Source organism: Crotalus tigris, unplaced genomic scaffold (assembly GCF_016545835.1).
Source record: "Crotalus tigris isolate CLP2741 ecotype Arizona unplaced genomic scaffold, ASM1654583v1 scf7180000024339.11422700, whole genome shotgun sequence".
NCBI classification, from domain to species: domain Eukaryota; kingdom Metazoa; phylum Chordata; class Lepidosauria; order Squamata; family Viperidae; genus Crotalus; species Crotalus tigris.
The window spans coordinates 7,783,988-7,803,963 of record NW_024100509.1 but is presented as its reverse complement, the minus strand read 5'-3'; positions in this window follow the sequence as shown (position 1 = coordinate 7,803,963).

Here is a 19,976-nt window from a genome sequence, read left to right as displayed (position 1 = left end):
GGCGCTCATTTTCGGGTGTAAGGCACGCTGCATCACACGAACGAGACTTGGCATTCGTCCGAAGGGAACAACACATATTTGCGTTACGTCAGCAAAAGTCAGTAATTACCACGTCAGCAAGAACCCGTCGATGCTTTTTGCTGCCTGGAAGTCTATCCGTTCAAACCATTCAAGCCTCTGCACCCTGCAGAAGTGATTTTAGCTCGTGCCTCTGAACTTGTACAGAGGCTGTGGTTGTACGACTTTCTCTCCGGCAGATGTAAGCTTCAACTGATGATATCAAAATGCAACAATGATCATGAACGTTGCCAAAGTCATTGGACTGAAGCAGGATATAATTGCAGTCAGTCAGTAACACACAAATAAATATTACTATGAGTTGGAAGCCTTATTCAGTCAATATTCACCTGCTTGCTCTCTCTATCTCATACATATGTATAGACCTTTAAAGGGAGCATTAGAATTTGTGATTTCTTAGAAGTGAAGTTTAAAGCAGTTGTGAACTGCTTACTCTAAAATCTAATTAAAATGCCCAAGTTCTTTTAAAGATTCTCTAACATATTGACTAGGTTTGTATGAGATACTGAATTCAGACAAGTACTTGTAAACATGCTGTGGAGGGTAAATTTATACTAAGTTATATACATTTTAGGCAGGGCTTTTTTTCCTCATAGAACGCCCAGAACGGAGTTCCGGCACCTTTTTTTGGATGGAACCTTGTAGGGTAGGCAAAGCGGGTTGTATGACGTATGTGAGTTCGTGCATTTTTTTTTTAGAAAAAAAGTACTGATTTTAGGTGTCTGTTCTAGTGAGCAATAAGATCCCGTACTTGGGTCCCTATGTAATTTATAGTCATCTAAGTAATGGTTGTGGGAAGTCAGCCCTGCCTCCCCAGAGAAGGAAATATTAAAAAGACAGAATATTATATTTCCTCAAATGATCTTAAAAAGGCAAAAAAGTATGCCCAGTTTTTCTGAAAAAATTATCATATCTGCAGAGCTGGTTTCTGTTTGGGGGAGGGAGACTTGGGGCTATTAAGAAAAACTGGGCATGCTTTTCTGTCTTTTTAAGATCTTTTGAGGAAATATAATATTCTGTCTTTTTAATATTTCCTTCCCTGGGGTGGGGGAACTTACTTCCCACATGATAATGCTGGAAATAACCACACTAGAATGGCATATTAGTTGATGCATTGTCAAGATTATTCACCCAGATATGCCTTTAACACAGAAGTCCCCAACCTTTTGGGCACCAGGGACTGGTTCCACAGAGAAAGGTTTTTTCACGGACCAGAGAGGGCATGGTTTTGTGTGCTGCCTGCATCCCATGGATGGGGCTTTGCTTGTTTGTGTGGCCTGGTTGCTGGCATGCCGCTGCCAGATACTGGTCCACGGACCGAGGGTTGGGGATCCCTGCCTTAACAGACTTGATCTTAGGACAGTTTCCAATGTAACTGAGAAGTACACATAATTGTTATAACTAAGACGAACATCTTTTTGATTATATTTTTGAAAGGTTTGGTTGGTCAAACCTGAAAATGAGAAAAGCAGTGAAAAAGAATAAAAACATGACACAAAATTGCATTCCAATCAGAAAGATGGGGGAAGAAATTAAAATATGCAGTGTAATTTTTTTGCTGAAAACCCACTGAAGCAAAAAAATGTAAAATTTTAGACATAGTTACTACTTTTTTATCCCTATCTATTTTTTATAGGGATTTAAATAAATGAGTCCAGGTAAACTTTGACTTACGACCACAATTGTACCAAAATTTCTGTTGCTAAATGAGACAAATGTTAACTGAATTTTGCCCCATTTTAAAACCTTTCTTGCCACAGTTGTAAAGTAAATCCCTGCTATTGTTAAGATAGTAAGATCATTTTTAAAATAGTAACAGGGTTGTTAAGTGAATCTGGCTTCCCCATTGACTTTGCTTGTCAGAAGGTTGCAAAAGGGGATCACATGACCCTGGAACACTGCAACCATCAAAATACGAGTCAGTGACCAAGCCTCTGAATTTTGATTGTGTGACCATGGGATGCTGCAATGGTCATAAGTGTGAAAAATACTCATAAATCACTTTTTTCAGTGCTGTTGTAACTTTGAATGGCCACTAAATGAACTGTTGTAAGTTGAGGACTTCCTGTATAGCATGAATAAATCGGAATTATTATCAGCAACTTATCATCTAATGATTTGGAAAGTTTTATACTTTATTGAACTTTTACTGCAGTACAAGAGAATTGATATTCAAATATCTAAAAAATCTAAAATTAAATTGACAATGTTAGGATAGTTTTAAAAAGTACATACAGACAAAAATAAAATGGCTAAAAGACAATATTAAATCAAATATGCCAGAGGGCTTGGTCAGTCTATATATATGCAACAAGGAGAAAATAAATTAAAAATAGCAATCTGGATAATATAAACTTTGAAACAGTATAAAATACAAATATGCACATGCACACATATAAATATGTATATTCAAAAATAAAATAAAATTATCCAAAGGTATTATAACTTCTCTTACAATCTCCTGTCAAATCTGAGAAAAATGTAGTATAATAGCTGACATGGCATATAAAATGGTTAATGCTGAATCTGAGCCATTTCTGGCATATTCAATTATTCTTAATTATTCTTTGCTGAAAAGATTATTTTCCCCCTGCTGAATCAGAGAAAGGAATAATACCAATTGTGTCCATAGCATATTTAAGCAGTAACTAGGAGTTGGGCAGATTTCCGCTCTTGACCTCCTAATCTTCAGTTTCAATGAAGAGGGAAACCACTACTTTAATATCAAAACAACTAAAAATGACTAGACTGCACTGGGCTGAGAATGAGACAGAGGCAATAAGTACATCTCTCTTGAAAATAGTTACCAGTGTGGCAGTTAGCATGCTGTGGTAAGTGATAACTTGAGTCTTAAGTGTAGGATAGAATAAGCTTTCATGGACTAGAATCTGTATTATGAGAAGCATGCAATGCTATTCACAATAAAATCATGAAACAGGGACCTTAGAATTATTATGAATTTTCACAAAATGGTAAAGTTTAGTTTTATTTAGATCAATAACAATGTAATTTTATTTTAGAACTATTCACTAAACGTCCTTTGCAAGTGAATAATTATTTAAGGTCAATAATAAGTAATTATGTTTTCTAAATTATATCATTTCTTATATGCTTTTTCAAATTTTTAACACTTATTTGTTCAAAGAGCCAAAGTTTATTACTATATGTAGCCTGATCTCCATATTAGAAGAAGATCAGGGAAATCAAGCCAACATCACTTGATCCTGCAAATTATTGTTTGACTACAGTAGTTATTTATCACATACTGTAGTTACTAAAGATGACTTTGCCAGATTCCAAGGAAGAGAAATGAGGCTGGTTTCAGGGAGTTTAAATAACTGTTCACACATGCACACCTCTGTCACAAAAAGTTTTGCCTTGTATTCCTAATTAGTTATATTTTACCTGAAGAAGAGGTAAAGACCAGAGGTCACTACAAGAAGACTAGATCTTGCTAGATGGCAACATTTAAGGGAAGAGACCTGAAGCATGCCCACCATGTCAGATCTGGCACAACTGGCTGATAGCTTCAGGGGAGAGGTAATCACACAGATAACCTGGCCCTTGTCATTCAGTACTTTAAAGGAGATAATCAGCACCTTAAATCATACTGGAAATAAATCTTTTCAATAGCAATAGTATAATATGGGTAAATTGTGGGGCACCCAAAACTATACAGCTGCCTCATTCTAGACCAGTTATAACAGCGGTTCTCAACCTATGGGTCGCGACTCCTTTTGGGATCGAACAACTGTTTCACAGGGGTCGCCTAAGACCATTGGAAAACACATATTTCCGATGGTCTTAGGAACCGAGACACCACTCCGCATCCGTCTCCGCACGGCCTCCTCTGCCATTTGCAGAGAGAGAGAGAGAGAGAGAGAGAGACTTTCGCTTCCCTTCTCTCTCTCTCTCAAGCGGACTTACCTTCTGCAGGGCTCCTGATTGGCCCTGCGCCCAGGTGCCCTACCCCCTGGGAGAAGCGCGGCCAGGGCCTCGTGGCCTTGGAGCCGCCCAGGGAAATCCTGGGATCCCTGTTGGGAGCGGCCCTCTGGAGGCTCCGCTGAGCGGGCCAGCCCTCCTGCAAGCCGTGGCCCAAGGGAGACCAGCCCCTGCGATCTCCAGCCAGCCCGACCATTGGATCTGCTGGCCAGGAAGGTGCGCCGGAGTCCAGACTGCCAGGAAGGAAGAAGAAGATTCAGCAAAGGAGAGGAGAGCCACCTCCTGGGGCCCAGCACTGGCGGCGGCTTCCTTGCCATCCTCTTCCTCCTCCCCTTCTTCCTCCTACTGCCCCCAAGGTGGCTCAGGCGGGTGCTGGGGCAAGAGGGGTACCAGGGGGGGAGCAGCCAGGCCCCACCACGGCTCTATCGGATGGGCGGAGGGCGAGGCCGGGCAGTGGGGGGACGGCAGGGACAGCGGCAGCGGTTTTCTCACCCTTCTCCTCTCCTTCCTCCTGCTGCCCCCTAGGTGGCTCGGTCGGGTGCTGGGAGGAAGAGGGGTGCCTGGGGGGAGCAGCTGGGCTGATGGGCCACACGGCACCAGCCTCCACCGCAGCTCCATTGATGGATGGAGGACCAGGCTGGGCAGTGCAGGGTCGGTGGGGACCCCCGATGATGCAGCAGCGGCCGCCGCTGCGGCCATCCCCACCACCCCTGCGCTGCCTGGCCTGGTCCTCCATCCATCAATGGAGCCACGGTGGGGGCTGGTGCCATGCGGCCCGCCAGCCCCTCCGCCAGCCCGGCTGCTTCCCCCCAGGCACCACTCTTCCTCCCGGCTTCCGCCTAACCAGCTTTGGGGCAGCAGGAGGAAGGAGAGGAGAAGGGCAAGAAAACCGCTGCTGGCGCTGCCAGCTGAGCTGAGCTGCGGCGCCAAGCCGGTCTCCATGCCTCCTGGTTGCCCGGCTGCACTCCGCCCTGGCCGCCCCCTGCACCGCGTGGGAGTCTCCTGCCTCCCTCGCCATCGAAGGGCGCCTCAGCCCTGTGGCACCCGCCGCGGCCGTGGGGCTGCCAGGCAGGAGCAGCTCCGTCCCGGTTTGCTAGGCTCCAGGCCTTGGAAGCGGCCAGGGGGCAGGGAAGAGGGCGAGGCAGCAGCAATGCCCGCATGTGCGTTGGAGGCCAGGTCGGCCAGGTCGGGAAGGGAGAAGCGGCGCCTTCCAAGCGGGAGCTGGTGCTCCGGCCGCACCCGTCTCACGTGTGATGGACTGCACTGTGTGGAAAGGGGCTCCCGTGACCCCGCCGCTGCGATGGCTGGAGGGGCAGGCAGGTCCCAGGGGGGCGGCTGGGAGAGGGCAAGAGGTGCCAAGATGATGGGGGGGCTCCAGGTTGGCAGGTGTGAGAGGGCGGCCGGCGGCTCCAAGGCGCGCGGATCCTCCATGTGACTTCCGAGGCCCAGAGGTGCCGCCACTTGGCTCTCCACCAGGCTCTCCGCCAGAGCCTCCCCCCTCCCCGGACAATTGTGCAGAGCTGCTTGTGTGTCCTTAGCAGCGCCTCCCCCCTTCAATCTTCTTCCTTCTCCATCTCCTTCCTTTCCCCTTCAATCTTCCTTCCTTCCTTCCATCTCCATCCCTTCCCCTTCAATCTCTCTCTCCTTCCTTCCTTCCTTCCTTCCTTCCTTCCTTCCTTCCTTCCTTCCTTCCTTCCTTCCTTCCCCCTTCAATCTCCTTCCTTCTCCATCTCCTTCCTTTTCCTTCCTTCCTTCCTTCCTTCCTTCCTTCCTTCCTTCCTTCCTTCCTTCCTTCCTTCCTTCCTTCCCCTTCAATCTCCTTCCTTCTTCATCTCCTTCCTTTCCCCTTCAATCTTCCTTCCTTCCATCTCCATCCCATCCCCTTCAATCTCTCTCTCCTTCCTTCTTTCTTTCCTTCCCCCTTCAATCTCCTTCCTTCTCCATCTCCTTCCTTTCCCCTTCAATCTTCCTTCCTTCCTTCCCCTTCCCTCCCTCCCAACATTTTTGAGCAAGGAAGAGTAAGCTTCTCCAGCGAGCATTGCTATATTGTTTTTGTGATTAATCACTATGCTTTAATTATGTTCAATTCGTAACAATGAAAATACACCCTGCATATCAGATATTTACATTATGATTCATAACAGTAGCAAAATTACAGTTATGAAGTAGCAACGAAAATAATTTTATGGTTGGGGGGTCACCACAACATGAGGAACTGTATTAAGGGGTCGCGGCATTAGAAAGGTTGAGAACCACTGAGTTATAACTTCCAATTAGTCTTCAGGGCAAGCCCCGTTTAAAGTGTATTGCAATAATCCAACTAGGATATGGCCAGGGCATAAGTGACAATGGGCAAGCCTCCTGGTCCAGGAATGGGCATGATTGGCAAACAAGAGTCTGTGGAAAGGCCCTTCCTTAGCCACAGCTGCCGCCTGCTCCTCAAGCAGGAGCTGCAAGTCCATGGGAACTCCTAAGTCTCTAATTCTGTCCAGGGGAGTACTACCTTGGCAAAAGTCAAAGCTGATAACTTATCTGAACCAGAGCACTAAAATCCCAGAACCAGAGTTCAGCCAAAGCTAATTTCTTTTCATCCAAACCATTCCAGGCAATGGGCCAACATTGGTATAGCATCACTTGGATGGCCAGAAGTAGAGATATATTACTAGATTGTCAGTGGTGACATTACTTTCCATGCTGTTAAATCTCAGTGATTTCATGAAGATGTTGAAGAGATGGGGTGAAAAACCTAAGGCATCCGGCATTGCAGTGGCCTAAACTTTGCCTCTTGCCATACCCCAACTCCTGGTGGAACTTGCCATAGAGGAAGGAGAAAACAGTGCTCTCTACTACCATAAAACAGTGCCCCTGTTTCCATTCCTTGAGCTGGCACAAAAAGTTAATATGGTTGATGCTAACAAATGCTACTGAGAGATCCAGGAAGGTCAGGTTTAATGCACCACTCCTGTTTCAGGCCCTCCACAGATCATTCATAAATGCTGTCTCAGTGCAGTAGCCCAGCTGAAATCTTGACTGAAAATGGCCTAGATCAGGGGTCTTCAAACTTGGCCCTTTTATGACGTGTGGACTTCAACTCCCAGAATTCCTCAGCCAGCATGCCTGGCTGAGGAATTTTGGGAGTTGAAGTCCATACGTCATAAAAAGGCCAAGTTTGAAGACCCCTGGCCTAGATAAACTTCATCCAGGGCCTGCTGAAGCTACCACCCTCTCGACAACCTTCCATAAGAAGGGAAAGTTTAAAATTGGACAAAAGTTATCTAACACTATTGGGTCCAACGATAGCCTTTTAAGAAGGGTCCATACCACTGCATTTTTCAGTGAAGGCAGCACCACCCCCTCCATCAAAGAGACATTAATTACCTCTTGGATCTAATTGCATGCCATCTCCTATGAGCCAACCAGGAGGAGGACAGGTGGCAGAACTCAGAACACCAAGGACCTTGTCGACTTCCTTGGGAATAATTTTGTCAAATTCTTTCTGTCACTTCCTCAGTGACTTCCATAATAATTTCCATAGGATCTGCACATCTGGCATCCATGTCCAAATGAAATCAAACAATTTTATCTAACAGATGCTGAGAATATTCCTTACAGCAGCCCTGGAAAGGTCCCCTTTCATCTTGAACAGGCTTCCATCTGACTATCTTTGGATACAATAAGAGCAGAGAAATTAATATGCTTCACTGCCCTTATCACCACAACTTAAGCCCTAGATGAATGACAGCAGAAAACCAAACCAAAATTGAAGGATGAGGGAGAAAATATATTAAAGCTTTTCTGCAAAAAAAAAAAAAAAAAAAGTGGGATTATACAGTATATGATATAGGATTATGCAAGCTCCATAAATTTGTTTTATGAGGGCATTAAGAATAATTATTAAATTAAATCTTTAAATTGTCATTCAATAGTAAATAATAATTTGTTAAATTATATAATCATTAAAAGTGATGATGGCATATTTCATGATTTGGGACAGGACAAGATAGAATCTGCTAATCAGCAAACATCTGTATTGCTACAGATGGGTGCAGTGACATCATAGGAGAAAGTTCAAGGCAAACTGCAAACAGACAAAGGAACAGATTACAAGACTTGTCTCAAACAGACTTGTTTCAACTTGACTCTATTTCTATGTAGGCATACACATACATGAGTATACAGTACATAAATATAAAAAACTCTTCATTATGGCCTCCAGCCTCTCTTCACGAACTGCAGAAGCAATCTGGCTGGCTTTAATTCTTCACAATGTCTTTCCCTCCAGCTGACCAATAAGAAGCATTAAGAAAGGCAGCTAGCAGTGTCCTGCTACCTTCTCTGTATTTCCTCTACTAAACTACTTTCTAGAATGCTGAAAAAAAGTAAACATAATCATAATCATGATTACAGTGTACCACACAGGTGTATGGTAAAACCACTGTTCAAAAGAGCCAGAAAGCAGCAGAGGAACAGTGGCAAAACACTAGAGTGCCTTGACTTCAGAAGGAGAGACAAAATCCCAGGAAATGGAGGCAAGATGAGGAAGAAGTTCTTGTTGAAGACTGCATCATCTCTTTGCCAGTCTTTGCCTATATTGACCACTAAGGGAATAGTGAAAGACCTGGTGCTAACCTTTTTTTGCTTAAATGAATCTCTGGGTTTAAAGGAAGGTTCTCCCTCATTCCAAGTTGTAATTTAGATAGAACTGCTGATTTCCTACTCCCGTATACAGTCCTCAACTTACAACCACAATTGAACCCAAAATTTCTGTTGTTAAACAAGACAGGTATTAACGGATTTTTGCCCCATTTTACAACCTTTCTTGCTGCAGTTGTTAAGTGAATGACTGCAATTATTATGTTGGTAACCCAGCTGTTAAGTGAATGTGGCTTCCCCATTGACTTTGCTTGTCTGATCACAAAATGTAATCACATGACACCAGGACACTGCAATCATTATAAATATGACTCAGTTGCCAAGTGTCCAAATTTTGATCATGTGACCATAGGGAGGCTGCAATGGTTGTAAGTGTGAAAAATGGTCATAAGTCACTTTTTTCAGTGCTGCAGTCACTAAACAAATTGTTGTAAATCAAGGATTACCTGTATTTTTAATAAATCTAGCTTCAAATTATAATGAACATCTGTTAGTATTCATTGACAACTAGGCTAAGCCAATATCTGCATCCAGCACAACCATATTGTATCTATCTGCCAGTATAAATAAATGCTGGCTCTGCTACTTAATTACTCTGGTAAAATGATTCACTGTTGCAGTATTCAAAATGAAAAATACTGTGTTGTTTATTAAAATATACTTGCAGATTGGAGAGAAAAAAGTAACAATAATTCCAACTTTTTTTCTGATAACTTCACTACTACTGGGATACTCCAGTCACATTAAAATATTATCTTCTCTGCTAATGCAGCTCCACCCAATCAGAACACAGCCAAGCTCCCACCCAATCAGTTCATACCCCCACTGGCAGTTAAAAGGAAGAAACAGCTAAGACCACACATTGCTCCTCGAAGCACGAAGTTGAAAACACCAGCCTGAAGATGACGAATGGGACTTCGTCGAAACGTCGCCAAGACACTTCCAATTTTACGCAGGAGAAAACCCGAACAACCAAAGACCTACATACAAACACCTGCGAAAACCTCAGAAAACAAATATCAAACCTCTACGGGGAGGAAATCCACCATCTTACCAGGACCTATGAAAAACCTGAAGTCCAAAGAGCTTCCATTTTATGCGACCTCGCATTCCTATGCAACTGCGGAGATCAAAATCTAATCCCCACATGTTTCCAACTGAAATTCCACTCCAACTCTGCAGCCACCAAACGGATCCTGAAAAGAACAGAATTGGCCCTAATCAGAAATGAACTTCACACAAAAAGATTCCTCCTAGACCGAATTAACAAAGATCTCCTCACACTCCACCTCAAACTCAGCAACAAGATCCACCCCACACTTTGGGACAAATCCAAACAACTCGCCGTCTGGAGAGCCGAAACACAGACCACCTGTAAGGACCCACCCCACTTTGCATCTTAAGAAGACAGAACTCTTGGAATAATTCTTCCAACAGGAATCCTGTATTAAGAAAAATGGTTGCAGGCGTTCTAGACAGGACTTGGGGTTCAAGCTCTCCCATTCGAGGTTTTAAGGGGTTCCCCAGTAGTCCCACCCAATCACCCCCTCTTCCAGTGACAGTTTCAGGCATCACAATCCCACCCCTTTTTTCCTTTCTGCCGGCTGGATGGAGACTTCAGATAAACTACATGAAAGGTAAATAGCCTCCTTTGTTATGATAAGGCGTTTTGGTGCTATCCACATTCAAACCCTTTGAAGTTGTACCGAAGGAAGTGAGGGCCATAAAGCCCCTTTGTTCACCCCCCTTCTCTTTCTTTATGACAGAATCCAGAGAGGGCAGAAATGGGGTTTTCTATAATTGATAACTGGAGATGAAGTATAATTGGATTCTGACACCACCCTCAAGACAGAAACACATACCAACATACTCCGCAGACTACAAGAACGCCAGAAACAAACCCCTCCTCCCTCACAGCCACACATGAAACAAACAGTGCATAACATCTCACATAGGATCCTCACCAAAGCCGAAACCAATGTCCTTTCCAAAGGATTCAACTTTGCAGTCGCTCCCAAACACATCCCCACTGAAACCATTATATGTGGAGTTGAAACCAGCCTGACCAAAATCAACCCCGACGACGCTAACAGAATCAGACTTGAAATCACCAACATCCTCTGCACCAGCAAGCCACCCAAAAGCAACTTACCCAAAGAGGAACAGACAGCACTACGTAACCTGAAAGAAGACACCAGCATAATAATCCTACCAGCAGACAAGGGCAACGCCACGGTGGTTATGAACACATCTGACTACCAAACCAAATTAACCAACCTACTCCAAGACTCCACATACAAACCCCTAAATACAGATCCCACCACCTACCTGGAAAAAACCACCAGATCCAAAATAAAAGCCTCCCCCATTAGCGAAGAGATCCAGCAAAGAATCATTCCCAGAGAGAAATCATCCAGATGCCCCAAACTCTATGGTCTCCCCAAGATACACAAAGAAGGAACCCCACTCAGACCTTATAGTCAGCTCCATAGGCTCACCTCTACAAAACCTAGCCAAATTTCTCGCCAAACAACTACAGCCCTATGCAGAATCCATCACCTCACATGTAAAAAACTCATTCCAGTTTATACAGATCATAAAGAAACAAAACTTACAGCCCAGTGATCTACTCGTGAGCTTCGATGTCATATCCCTCTTCACCCAAGTGCCTATCAAGGAAGCCTTGACAGCTATCCAAAACAAATATAACCCCCCCCAAACACATCTTAGATCTGACCAACCACTGCCTATCCAACACATACTTCATCTATAATGGACAAAAATACAAACAAACAGAAGGAGCACCCATGGGATCACCCCTCTCACCTGTCATTGCAAACCTCTACATGGAACACTTTGAAACCCAAGCTCTAGAAAAATTGGATCACAAACCCAAACTCTGGCTCATATACATAGACGACACCTTCATAATCTGGCCACATGGGAAAGAAAAACTGGACAACTTCCTCACACACCTCAACAGCATACACCCCAAAATACAGTTCACCATGGAAACAGAAGCTAACAACCAACTTCCCTTCCTGGATGTCTTAGTCTACAAGAACTCCAATGGCTCCCTAGGACACACCATCTACTAGAAGAAAACACAACAAACCACTATCTGCACGCTCTCTCATACCACCACCCAGCACAGATCAACTCCGTAGCCAAGACACTCATCTCCAGAACAAAATGCTTAGCTGACGAACAACACCCAAAACCCGAACCACATACTCTCACCAATGTACTAACATCCAATGGATTCCCAAAAAATAAGATTACAAACCTAATCCAAAAAGAAACCCCCACTAAAATCCAAGACAAAGAACAAGAAAACGGCAAAGCTCTCCACCCATACATAAAAGGCACCACAGACAGAATCAGTAAGATCCTCCATAAACACAACATCAAAACAGCATTCTGCACAAACAGAAAAATATCCACCATCCTTAGAAACCCCAAAGATAAAATTGACTTAGAAAATCAAGGAGTATATGAAATCCCATGCACTGCTTGTCCCAACATATACATCGGACAAACCAACAGAAGAATAAGTGCACGCATTGAAGAACATAACTCAGTCAAAAAAGAGGAACCAACATCTTCCCTGGTCCAACACCTTAAAGCCACAGGACATGAAATTGACTTTAAAAATACCAGAACCATTGCCAAAAGTGAACGTTTTAATAACAGAATAATCAGAGAAGCCATCGAGATAGAAAAACACCCACACAGCATGAACAAGCGAGATGATACCTCCTGCCTACCAGCCATTTGGAAACCAGCCATTTGGAAACCCGCCCTCATTGACAAACGACTCCCTAACACAAAAAATGATACCAGACCCACACTCACAAAAACCACACAGGATGTCACCACCAAACATCCACGCAAAAAGCAAACCCAAAGCCACACCGATGATGAGGCACGACCACAAACCAGAATCCAGACCACAGCTGCATCATTAGCCACTTTAAACCCCTCCAATACATACATGAAGCAAACTGACACCTCCATGAAGATGAGGCACGACCACGAACGCGAAGCCAAAAAATAGCAAGGCAGCCCAAAATCTTAAACCCCCCTGCAACTCAGACTAACCTGAGCACAACCAAACAGAACACTCCCCCAGCCAATCAGAGCACAGCCAACCCCCCAGCCAATCAGAGCACAGCCAACCTCCCAGCCAATCAGAGCACAGCCACGCCCCTAACCAATCAGAACACACCTTCACCCAATCAGAACACAGCCAAGCTCCCACCCAATCAGTTCATACCCCCACTGGCAGTTAAAAGGAAGAAACAGCTAAGACCACACATTGCTCCTCGAAGCACAAAGCTGAAAACACCAGCCAGAAGATGACGAATGGGACTTCGTCGAAACGTCGCCAAGACACTTCCAATTTTACGCGGGAGAAAACCCGAACAACCAAAGACCTATATATATATATATATATATATATATATATATATATATGTTCTGGAATTGAAAAAACGTTCAGTTATGAGAATGGAATTTTGAAGTGCTTAAATTGATTAGGTGATTTTTGTATATAACAATATGATCTGATAAGATATGATAATTAATTGGATGGAATTTGAAGTTTGTGTAATGAATTGAAAGGAATTATGGTTTAACATTTTTTCTTAATTAAGTTAGTTATTATTGGAAGAAGAAATGAATGAGGTTGGTGATAAAAAGTGGGATGAGAGAGATTAAGAACTTTAATATATCTGGTAGAGATATTTGAAGTAATAATTTGTTGATGTAAAACAATATTTGATTATGATAATTGTAAATTGATAAAGTTTTCAAAACAGGTTGAGTAGTAATAGAAATCTAAGCTAGAAATGGAATATATTAAATCTATTATGTTATCTGTGGGAAATAGAGAGAATGTATTAAGTTGAGCGGTTTATCTATGTTTTTTACTTTGGAATGTTTGTTTACCCAAACACCACGGTGTGTCTTAAGTACTTTTTGTTAAAATTAAAAACCAATAAAATTTTTTTTTTTTGAAAAAAAAACCAATTGGATATGGCGGCTCAAGGATGGCCACAATGTTTAAAAATTTTAGCAGCAGTTATGCTGTTACTACAGGAGGCAAATAAGTTAACCTTTTCTGCTCCGGTGGCTGTTTGTACTAGTCATGCCCTTCAGACAATTATTGACAATAAGGGACATTTATGGATTAGCAATCAAAGGATGCATAAGATACAGGCCCTTTTATTAGAAAATCCACAAGCTACACTGCAACAGTGCTCTACTCTCAATCCGCCCACTCTTATGTCAATACCAGATTCAACCATGCCCGTGCATAACTGCATGCAAACAATAGAACTACAATATTCTTGCAGACCTGACCTTATGGACCAACCATTGCATAACCCAGACTTTCAGTGGTTTACCGATGGATCCAGCTTTATGGATCAAGGAATTAGATACTCTGATTACGCAATTGTTTCTCAAACTGCAACTGTAGAATCAGCACAATTACCTAGCCAAGCAAGTGCACAATTTGCAGAATTATATGTCCTAACCCGAGCATTAGAAATAGCTGCAGGAATGATTTTAAATGTATATACAGACAGTAAGTATGCATTTTTGACAATTCATGCACATGCCGCAATCTACAAAGAAAGAGGATATTTGGACTCCACAGGCAAGATCATCCAATATGCAACTTTGATTAAAAGACTTATTAAGGCAGCTCAATTGCCGTCTAAAGTTGCAATCATCCATTGTCCTGGACATCAAAAAGACTCAAGCCTTATTACCAGGGCAATAGGAAGGCAGACAAAGAAGCCAAAAGAGCTGCGTTAGAAGCCTCCCCCCCTCCAGTCGGATGTCACCAGGTTCATGTATTGAGACACTTATTTAGAACAACTTGATCCTACATATCCGAAAGAGGAAAGCCAAAAGTTGAAGCAGGATGTACAAGCCGAACTGGTTAAAGGCTGGTACACCCTTCCCAGTGGACGCATTCCTGTTCCTCTTGCGCTTGCCTGCTCCCTTATTTTTCAGGCCCATAAGCAACATCATTTGGGAAAAACTGCATTATTACAGCAGCTTGAATGATTTTTCTATCTTCCCTTTGCTTCTTTGCTAATGGCACAAGTATGTTCTCAATGTTCCATTTGTGCCCAAACCAATGCATGCCAAGGGCTGGTAGTACCGCCAGGTCGACAACCAATCGCTTATTTTCCAGTGGACTATATCGTTGTTGATTTTACTGATATGCCTAGAAGTAAGAAATATGTAGCCCTGTTAGTTATAATCGATGCCTATTCAGAGTGGATTGAGGCCTTTCCGACTATAAATAAGAAAGCTATACAGGTTGCCAGAATCTTTCTTAACGAAATTATTCCTAGATTTGGTTGCCCTTCTAGGATTTCATCAGATAATGGCCCTGAGTTTGTACATCAAATTAATAAGGCTTTAGCCCAGGCATTAGGAATTAAGTGGAGATTTCATTGTGCTTTTCACCCCCAATCGGCTGGTAGGGTGGAACATGCTCATCGCACGATTAAAACCCTTATTACCAAATTTTGTTTGGAAATTCATCTCCATTGGCCAGACATTTTGCCTATGGTTTTGTATGCAATCAGGCTGGCCCCCTGCACTAAATTATAACTTAGCCCTTATGAGCTCATGTTTGGCTGTCCCCCTTGTTTATTTAAACCTGACAGTCAGGGGGGAATAGACCAACAGAAATTGTTACGTCAGTTACAGCTTCATAATTTAGCTGTTTCAAATTTGCGCCATTATATGATGGAACAACAACCCCCTCCAGTGATCATGGCAACATGTGTGTTCAAACCAGGAGACAGAGTATGGGTAAAACACTGGAAATCAGATCCCTTGAGCCCAAGATGGAAAGGACCATATACTGCTGTCATGTGTTCTCCTTTGGCAGTGAAAACCTTGGAGGGAAAGTCCTGGGTCCACTGGAGTAGATTGAAAGCAACTGCACCTGCTGATCCAGTAACTTACAAGGTGGATAAAACTGACAAACCTTTAGTGTTAAAATTTACAAGAAATACACCTGTCAAACCCTACCGGCAATGGGTTCTCAACATATGGTGTGAACATCAGACCTTGCTGAGACACTCCAGAAGCTGTCTTTCTATGCACGATGGAAGATATGAGGATTCTACAGCTCATAATATCTGTTAGTTATTTAATATGGGGAATATACACACACATTCCTACACAAATCAGTGCAATGGCTACACGAGAAGTCATACTGCAGAAACCCTCTAATAGAAAACTATTGAATAGTACACACTAAGAAAGAACAAAAACACAGGGAGACCAGGATTGTCAGAACTGCATCAAGATTACAAAACAAGGAAGCCAGATAACTAAGACTTTGGTTTATCATACAGTGAAACCAGAAGGGTGCCAAGATAGCTCCCCTAGCTCCTGTACATACAATAGAACTACCTATAAAGTTTGTAAAAAAGGGGTCCAAGATCAGTGTTATAACCCGAAGTCTAATCCTGATAGTTGGGCCTTACAAATTTGAACACATAGAACAGATAGGAGCTCTAGGGACCAGGCACTATTAGGGATCTCTCAATGGAAATCCAACCCATACTCCAGTTTTAGCATCACCTTTGATGTTTGTAAGGCAGATAATTATTGGGCTGCAATAGATGGTTGTGGAGAGATCAGTCAAATCCACAGCTATATCCCAAATCATAAGTATTTGTGTCCACCGGATGGGTGTGCAGTCTCCACGGTCAGATGTAAATGGTGGTCATGTATTAAGTGGCATAACCAAGACCCAAAGGAGATGGAGCACATCTTGTTTGAAAAGAATAATACAAAAGCAGACTCCTGTGGAAGGGATAACTGTAATTTGGTGACTGTCACAGTCAAAAATGGCAGTTGGTTCCTGGAACAAAATAAATGGGAAAGATGAAATTGGATGTTTGGGATAGGAATAGATGCCAATGGCTACGACCCAATATCAGAGGTAGAAATCAAAATTATAGCTGCAATCAAAAGATCAGAACAAAAATCATTATTTTGGTCATATTATGAGGAAATGGAGAAACTAAATATTCCTGAAATACCTAGACATGTAGTCAATATCTTTGTTAAGTTAGCTGAAGATATTGCCCATACTTTAGACGTGTCCAACTGTTTTGTGTGTGGTGGAACAAATATGGGAGAAAAATGGCCATGGGAGGCACAAGAGTTAAATTATACCAAGGTACTAGAAATGTCTGAGAATAGTAATTTAACCTATATAAGCGGGAAAGATGGTAATTGGTCTCCAACTTCCAACCTGGTAGGACATGTATGTTACTCAAGGAAAAAAACAGAATCTTGCGTAGCAGTAGGTAACCTCCTATGCACAAGGACTTGGGAAAATGGTAAATGGTGGTCTAGAACCAACGAAACCACTACTATGGATCATCATGCCCTTACTAACGTATCTGGGATGCCATATCTAAAAGACCCCACAAATACCAGTCTCCTTTGGCTAGCCCCAGATGGAATGTACTGGATTTGCAGAAAAATGGCATATAGACAACTACCTAAGAACTGGTGTGGATCTTGTGTATTGGGAATAATTCAACCAGGATTTTTCCTGTTACCATTAAAAACTAAGCAAATTCTTGGAGTTCCCATCTATGATGAAGTTGGCAATATAAGACAAAGAAGGGAACTAAGTGCACACACCCAATGCACAGGAGTCACTTGGCAAGAACATGAATGGCCACCTTGCCACATTATCCTAGTTTATGGTCCAGCTACTTGGGCTGAGGATAGAATGTATGGATACTGTACCCTTATTTATATGCTCAACAGGCTCATTAGGTTACAAGCAGTGGTAGAGTTAATCACTAATGAGACTGTGAAGGGACTAACTGAATTGGCCAAAGAAAATGTGAAATCCAGGACATATATTATGCAAAATAGGTTAGCCCTGGACTATCTGTTGGCCAAAGAAGGAGGGGTATGTGGAAAATTCAACCTAACAAACTGTTGTATCGAAATAGATGAAAGTGGAAAAGTGTTGAAGGACATAACAGACAAAATGGTCAAACTAGCTCACGTTCTGGTGCAAACCTGGAAAGGATTTAATTTGGAAGACATATTTTCAGGATGGTGGCCAAAGTTACCAGGCCTACAAACCATCATAGTTATAGCAGTCTTGTTAATTCTAGGATGTATTTTGATTCCCTGCTTACTCCCCTGTGTGATTCGAATGATTTGAAGGATCTCAGAAAGTACAGCCCAATTAACTGCAAAACATGAAACAATGTTAGCTTTATGGGAATATAAAATGTTGCCCACTAAAGATCCTGAATTGGAGATAGAATGATGGAAGTTTAAGTAGGAAAACTTCCAAAGGGGGGAATAATGTGGATTAATGAACAATCACTAGAATAATGATGTGTCTGCATAATTACTGGAATAATGCTGTGTTAGTAGTATGTGACTAACCTAATGTGCATTGCACTTGGATACAATGTATGTGGCAAACTCTCTCCATTGTATACCTGTGAGAAATGAACCTAATGTATTACAATGCGTATCACAATGTGTATTCCTTTGTTCCCGAGAAAGGGAAAGTATAAAACTGAAGTCTGAACCCGCCCTCGGGGTTCAGAATTGCTGGTTGCTACTGCTTCTGAACCTGTGCAATAAATCTCTCTGCTAAAACCCTCTGGAATTCGTAAGAATCCTTCCGTTTTCCACAAGAATACAACCCCAGATCATAACACTGACTGGATGTTTCACGGTACATGTAATGCAATCAGGATGCAAATCTCTGATTCTTCTCCTTACGTATTTTATGTCATCACTACCAAACAGGGAGCTCTTGGTCTCATCACTCCAAATAACACTGTCCCATTGTTCCTCTGTCCAGGTAACATGGGTTTTAGCCCAGTTTAGTCTTTTCAACCTTTGTTTGAGAGATAAAAGTGGCTTTTTTTGTGGAATTCTAGATTTTAGGCCAAATTCCTGCAATCTGCGCTGAACAGTCCTTGCACTCAACTTCACATTGCATTGCACCATTTCATCTTGTATACACCCAGATGATTTTCTTCTGTCATGTAGGCACAGTCTCTTAATTCTTCTATTATCACTTGCTGTTGTGCACCTTTTCCTGCCTTTACCAGTGTGGTTTTGTAGTGACTGAATCTCCTTATACCTCTTCAAAAACTTAGAAATGCCACCTTTGGTTAAGTTTCCACCAATTTTTCTTCTAATTTCTTTATAACTGTAGCCTTGTTCACTTAATAATACTATTTTACATCTCTTTCTGGGTGACCAGTCATCTCTTTGCACTATTATTTTAATTCTATTACGTTTTATAAGCTCACTAAATGAAAGAACACAAAAAAACCCAACCAACTTGATAGTGATCACATAATACACTGACAAATGTCCTCCTCTCAGCTTCAATACATGACATCAATAACTGAATCCTACTGTGATCTGATTGGCTCATTGCCAAAACAAGATGACACTTGATTCGCTCTCTAAACATGCTCATTGGCTACAATCAGATGAAGGAAAGCTACCTGATATTAACCTAAGCAAGTTGTGCTTCCTTTTTCTGGTTATTTGGCTATACCTTTTCATAGAATACAGATAATTGAACAAACTTTGTTGCATTACATTCTTGATTAAATTATCTTTCCATTGATAAATAATTTTATGGTACTACTCCAAAGAAAGTGGTGTTATTAGCCATCAAACCTCAACTGTACTGTTGGGAGGAATTCCCCCGTTCAGGCTCTTCCAGCCGGGATTCTCCCAAACAGCGCAGAGGAGAACAAATAGAACGTGAAGCCAGCTACTGGAAAGAGAGGTTTAATCCTGGAGATTAAAGTTGAGTGACAATTCAGCATGAATCCCCGGCTAGCTAGACCAGTGGTTCTCAACCTTTCTAATGCCGTGACCCCTTAATACAGTTCCTCATGTTGTGGTGACCCCCAACCATAAAATTATTTTTGTTGCTACTTCATAACTGTAATTTTGCTACTGTTATGAATCGTAATGTAAATATCTGATATGTAGGGTGTATTTTCATTGTTACGAATCGAACATAATTAAAGCATAGTGATTAATCACAAAAACAATATAGCAATGCTCGATGGAGAACCTTACTCTTCCTTGCTCAAAAATGTTGGGAGGGAGGGAAGGGGAAAGAAGGAAGGAAGATTGAAGGGGAAAGGAAGGAGATGGAGAAGAAGGTGATTGAAGGGGGAAGGAAAGAAGGAAGGAGAGAGAGATTGAAGGGGAAGGGATGGAGATGGAAGGAAGGAAAATTGAAG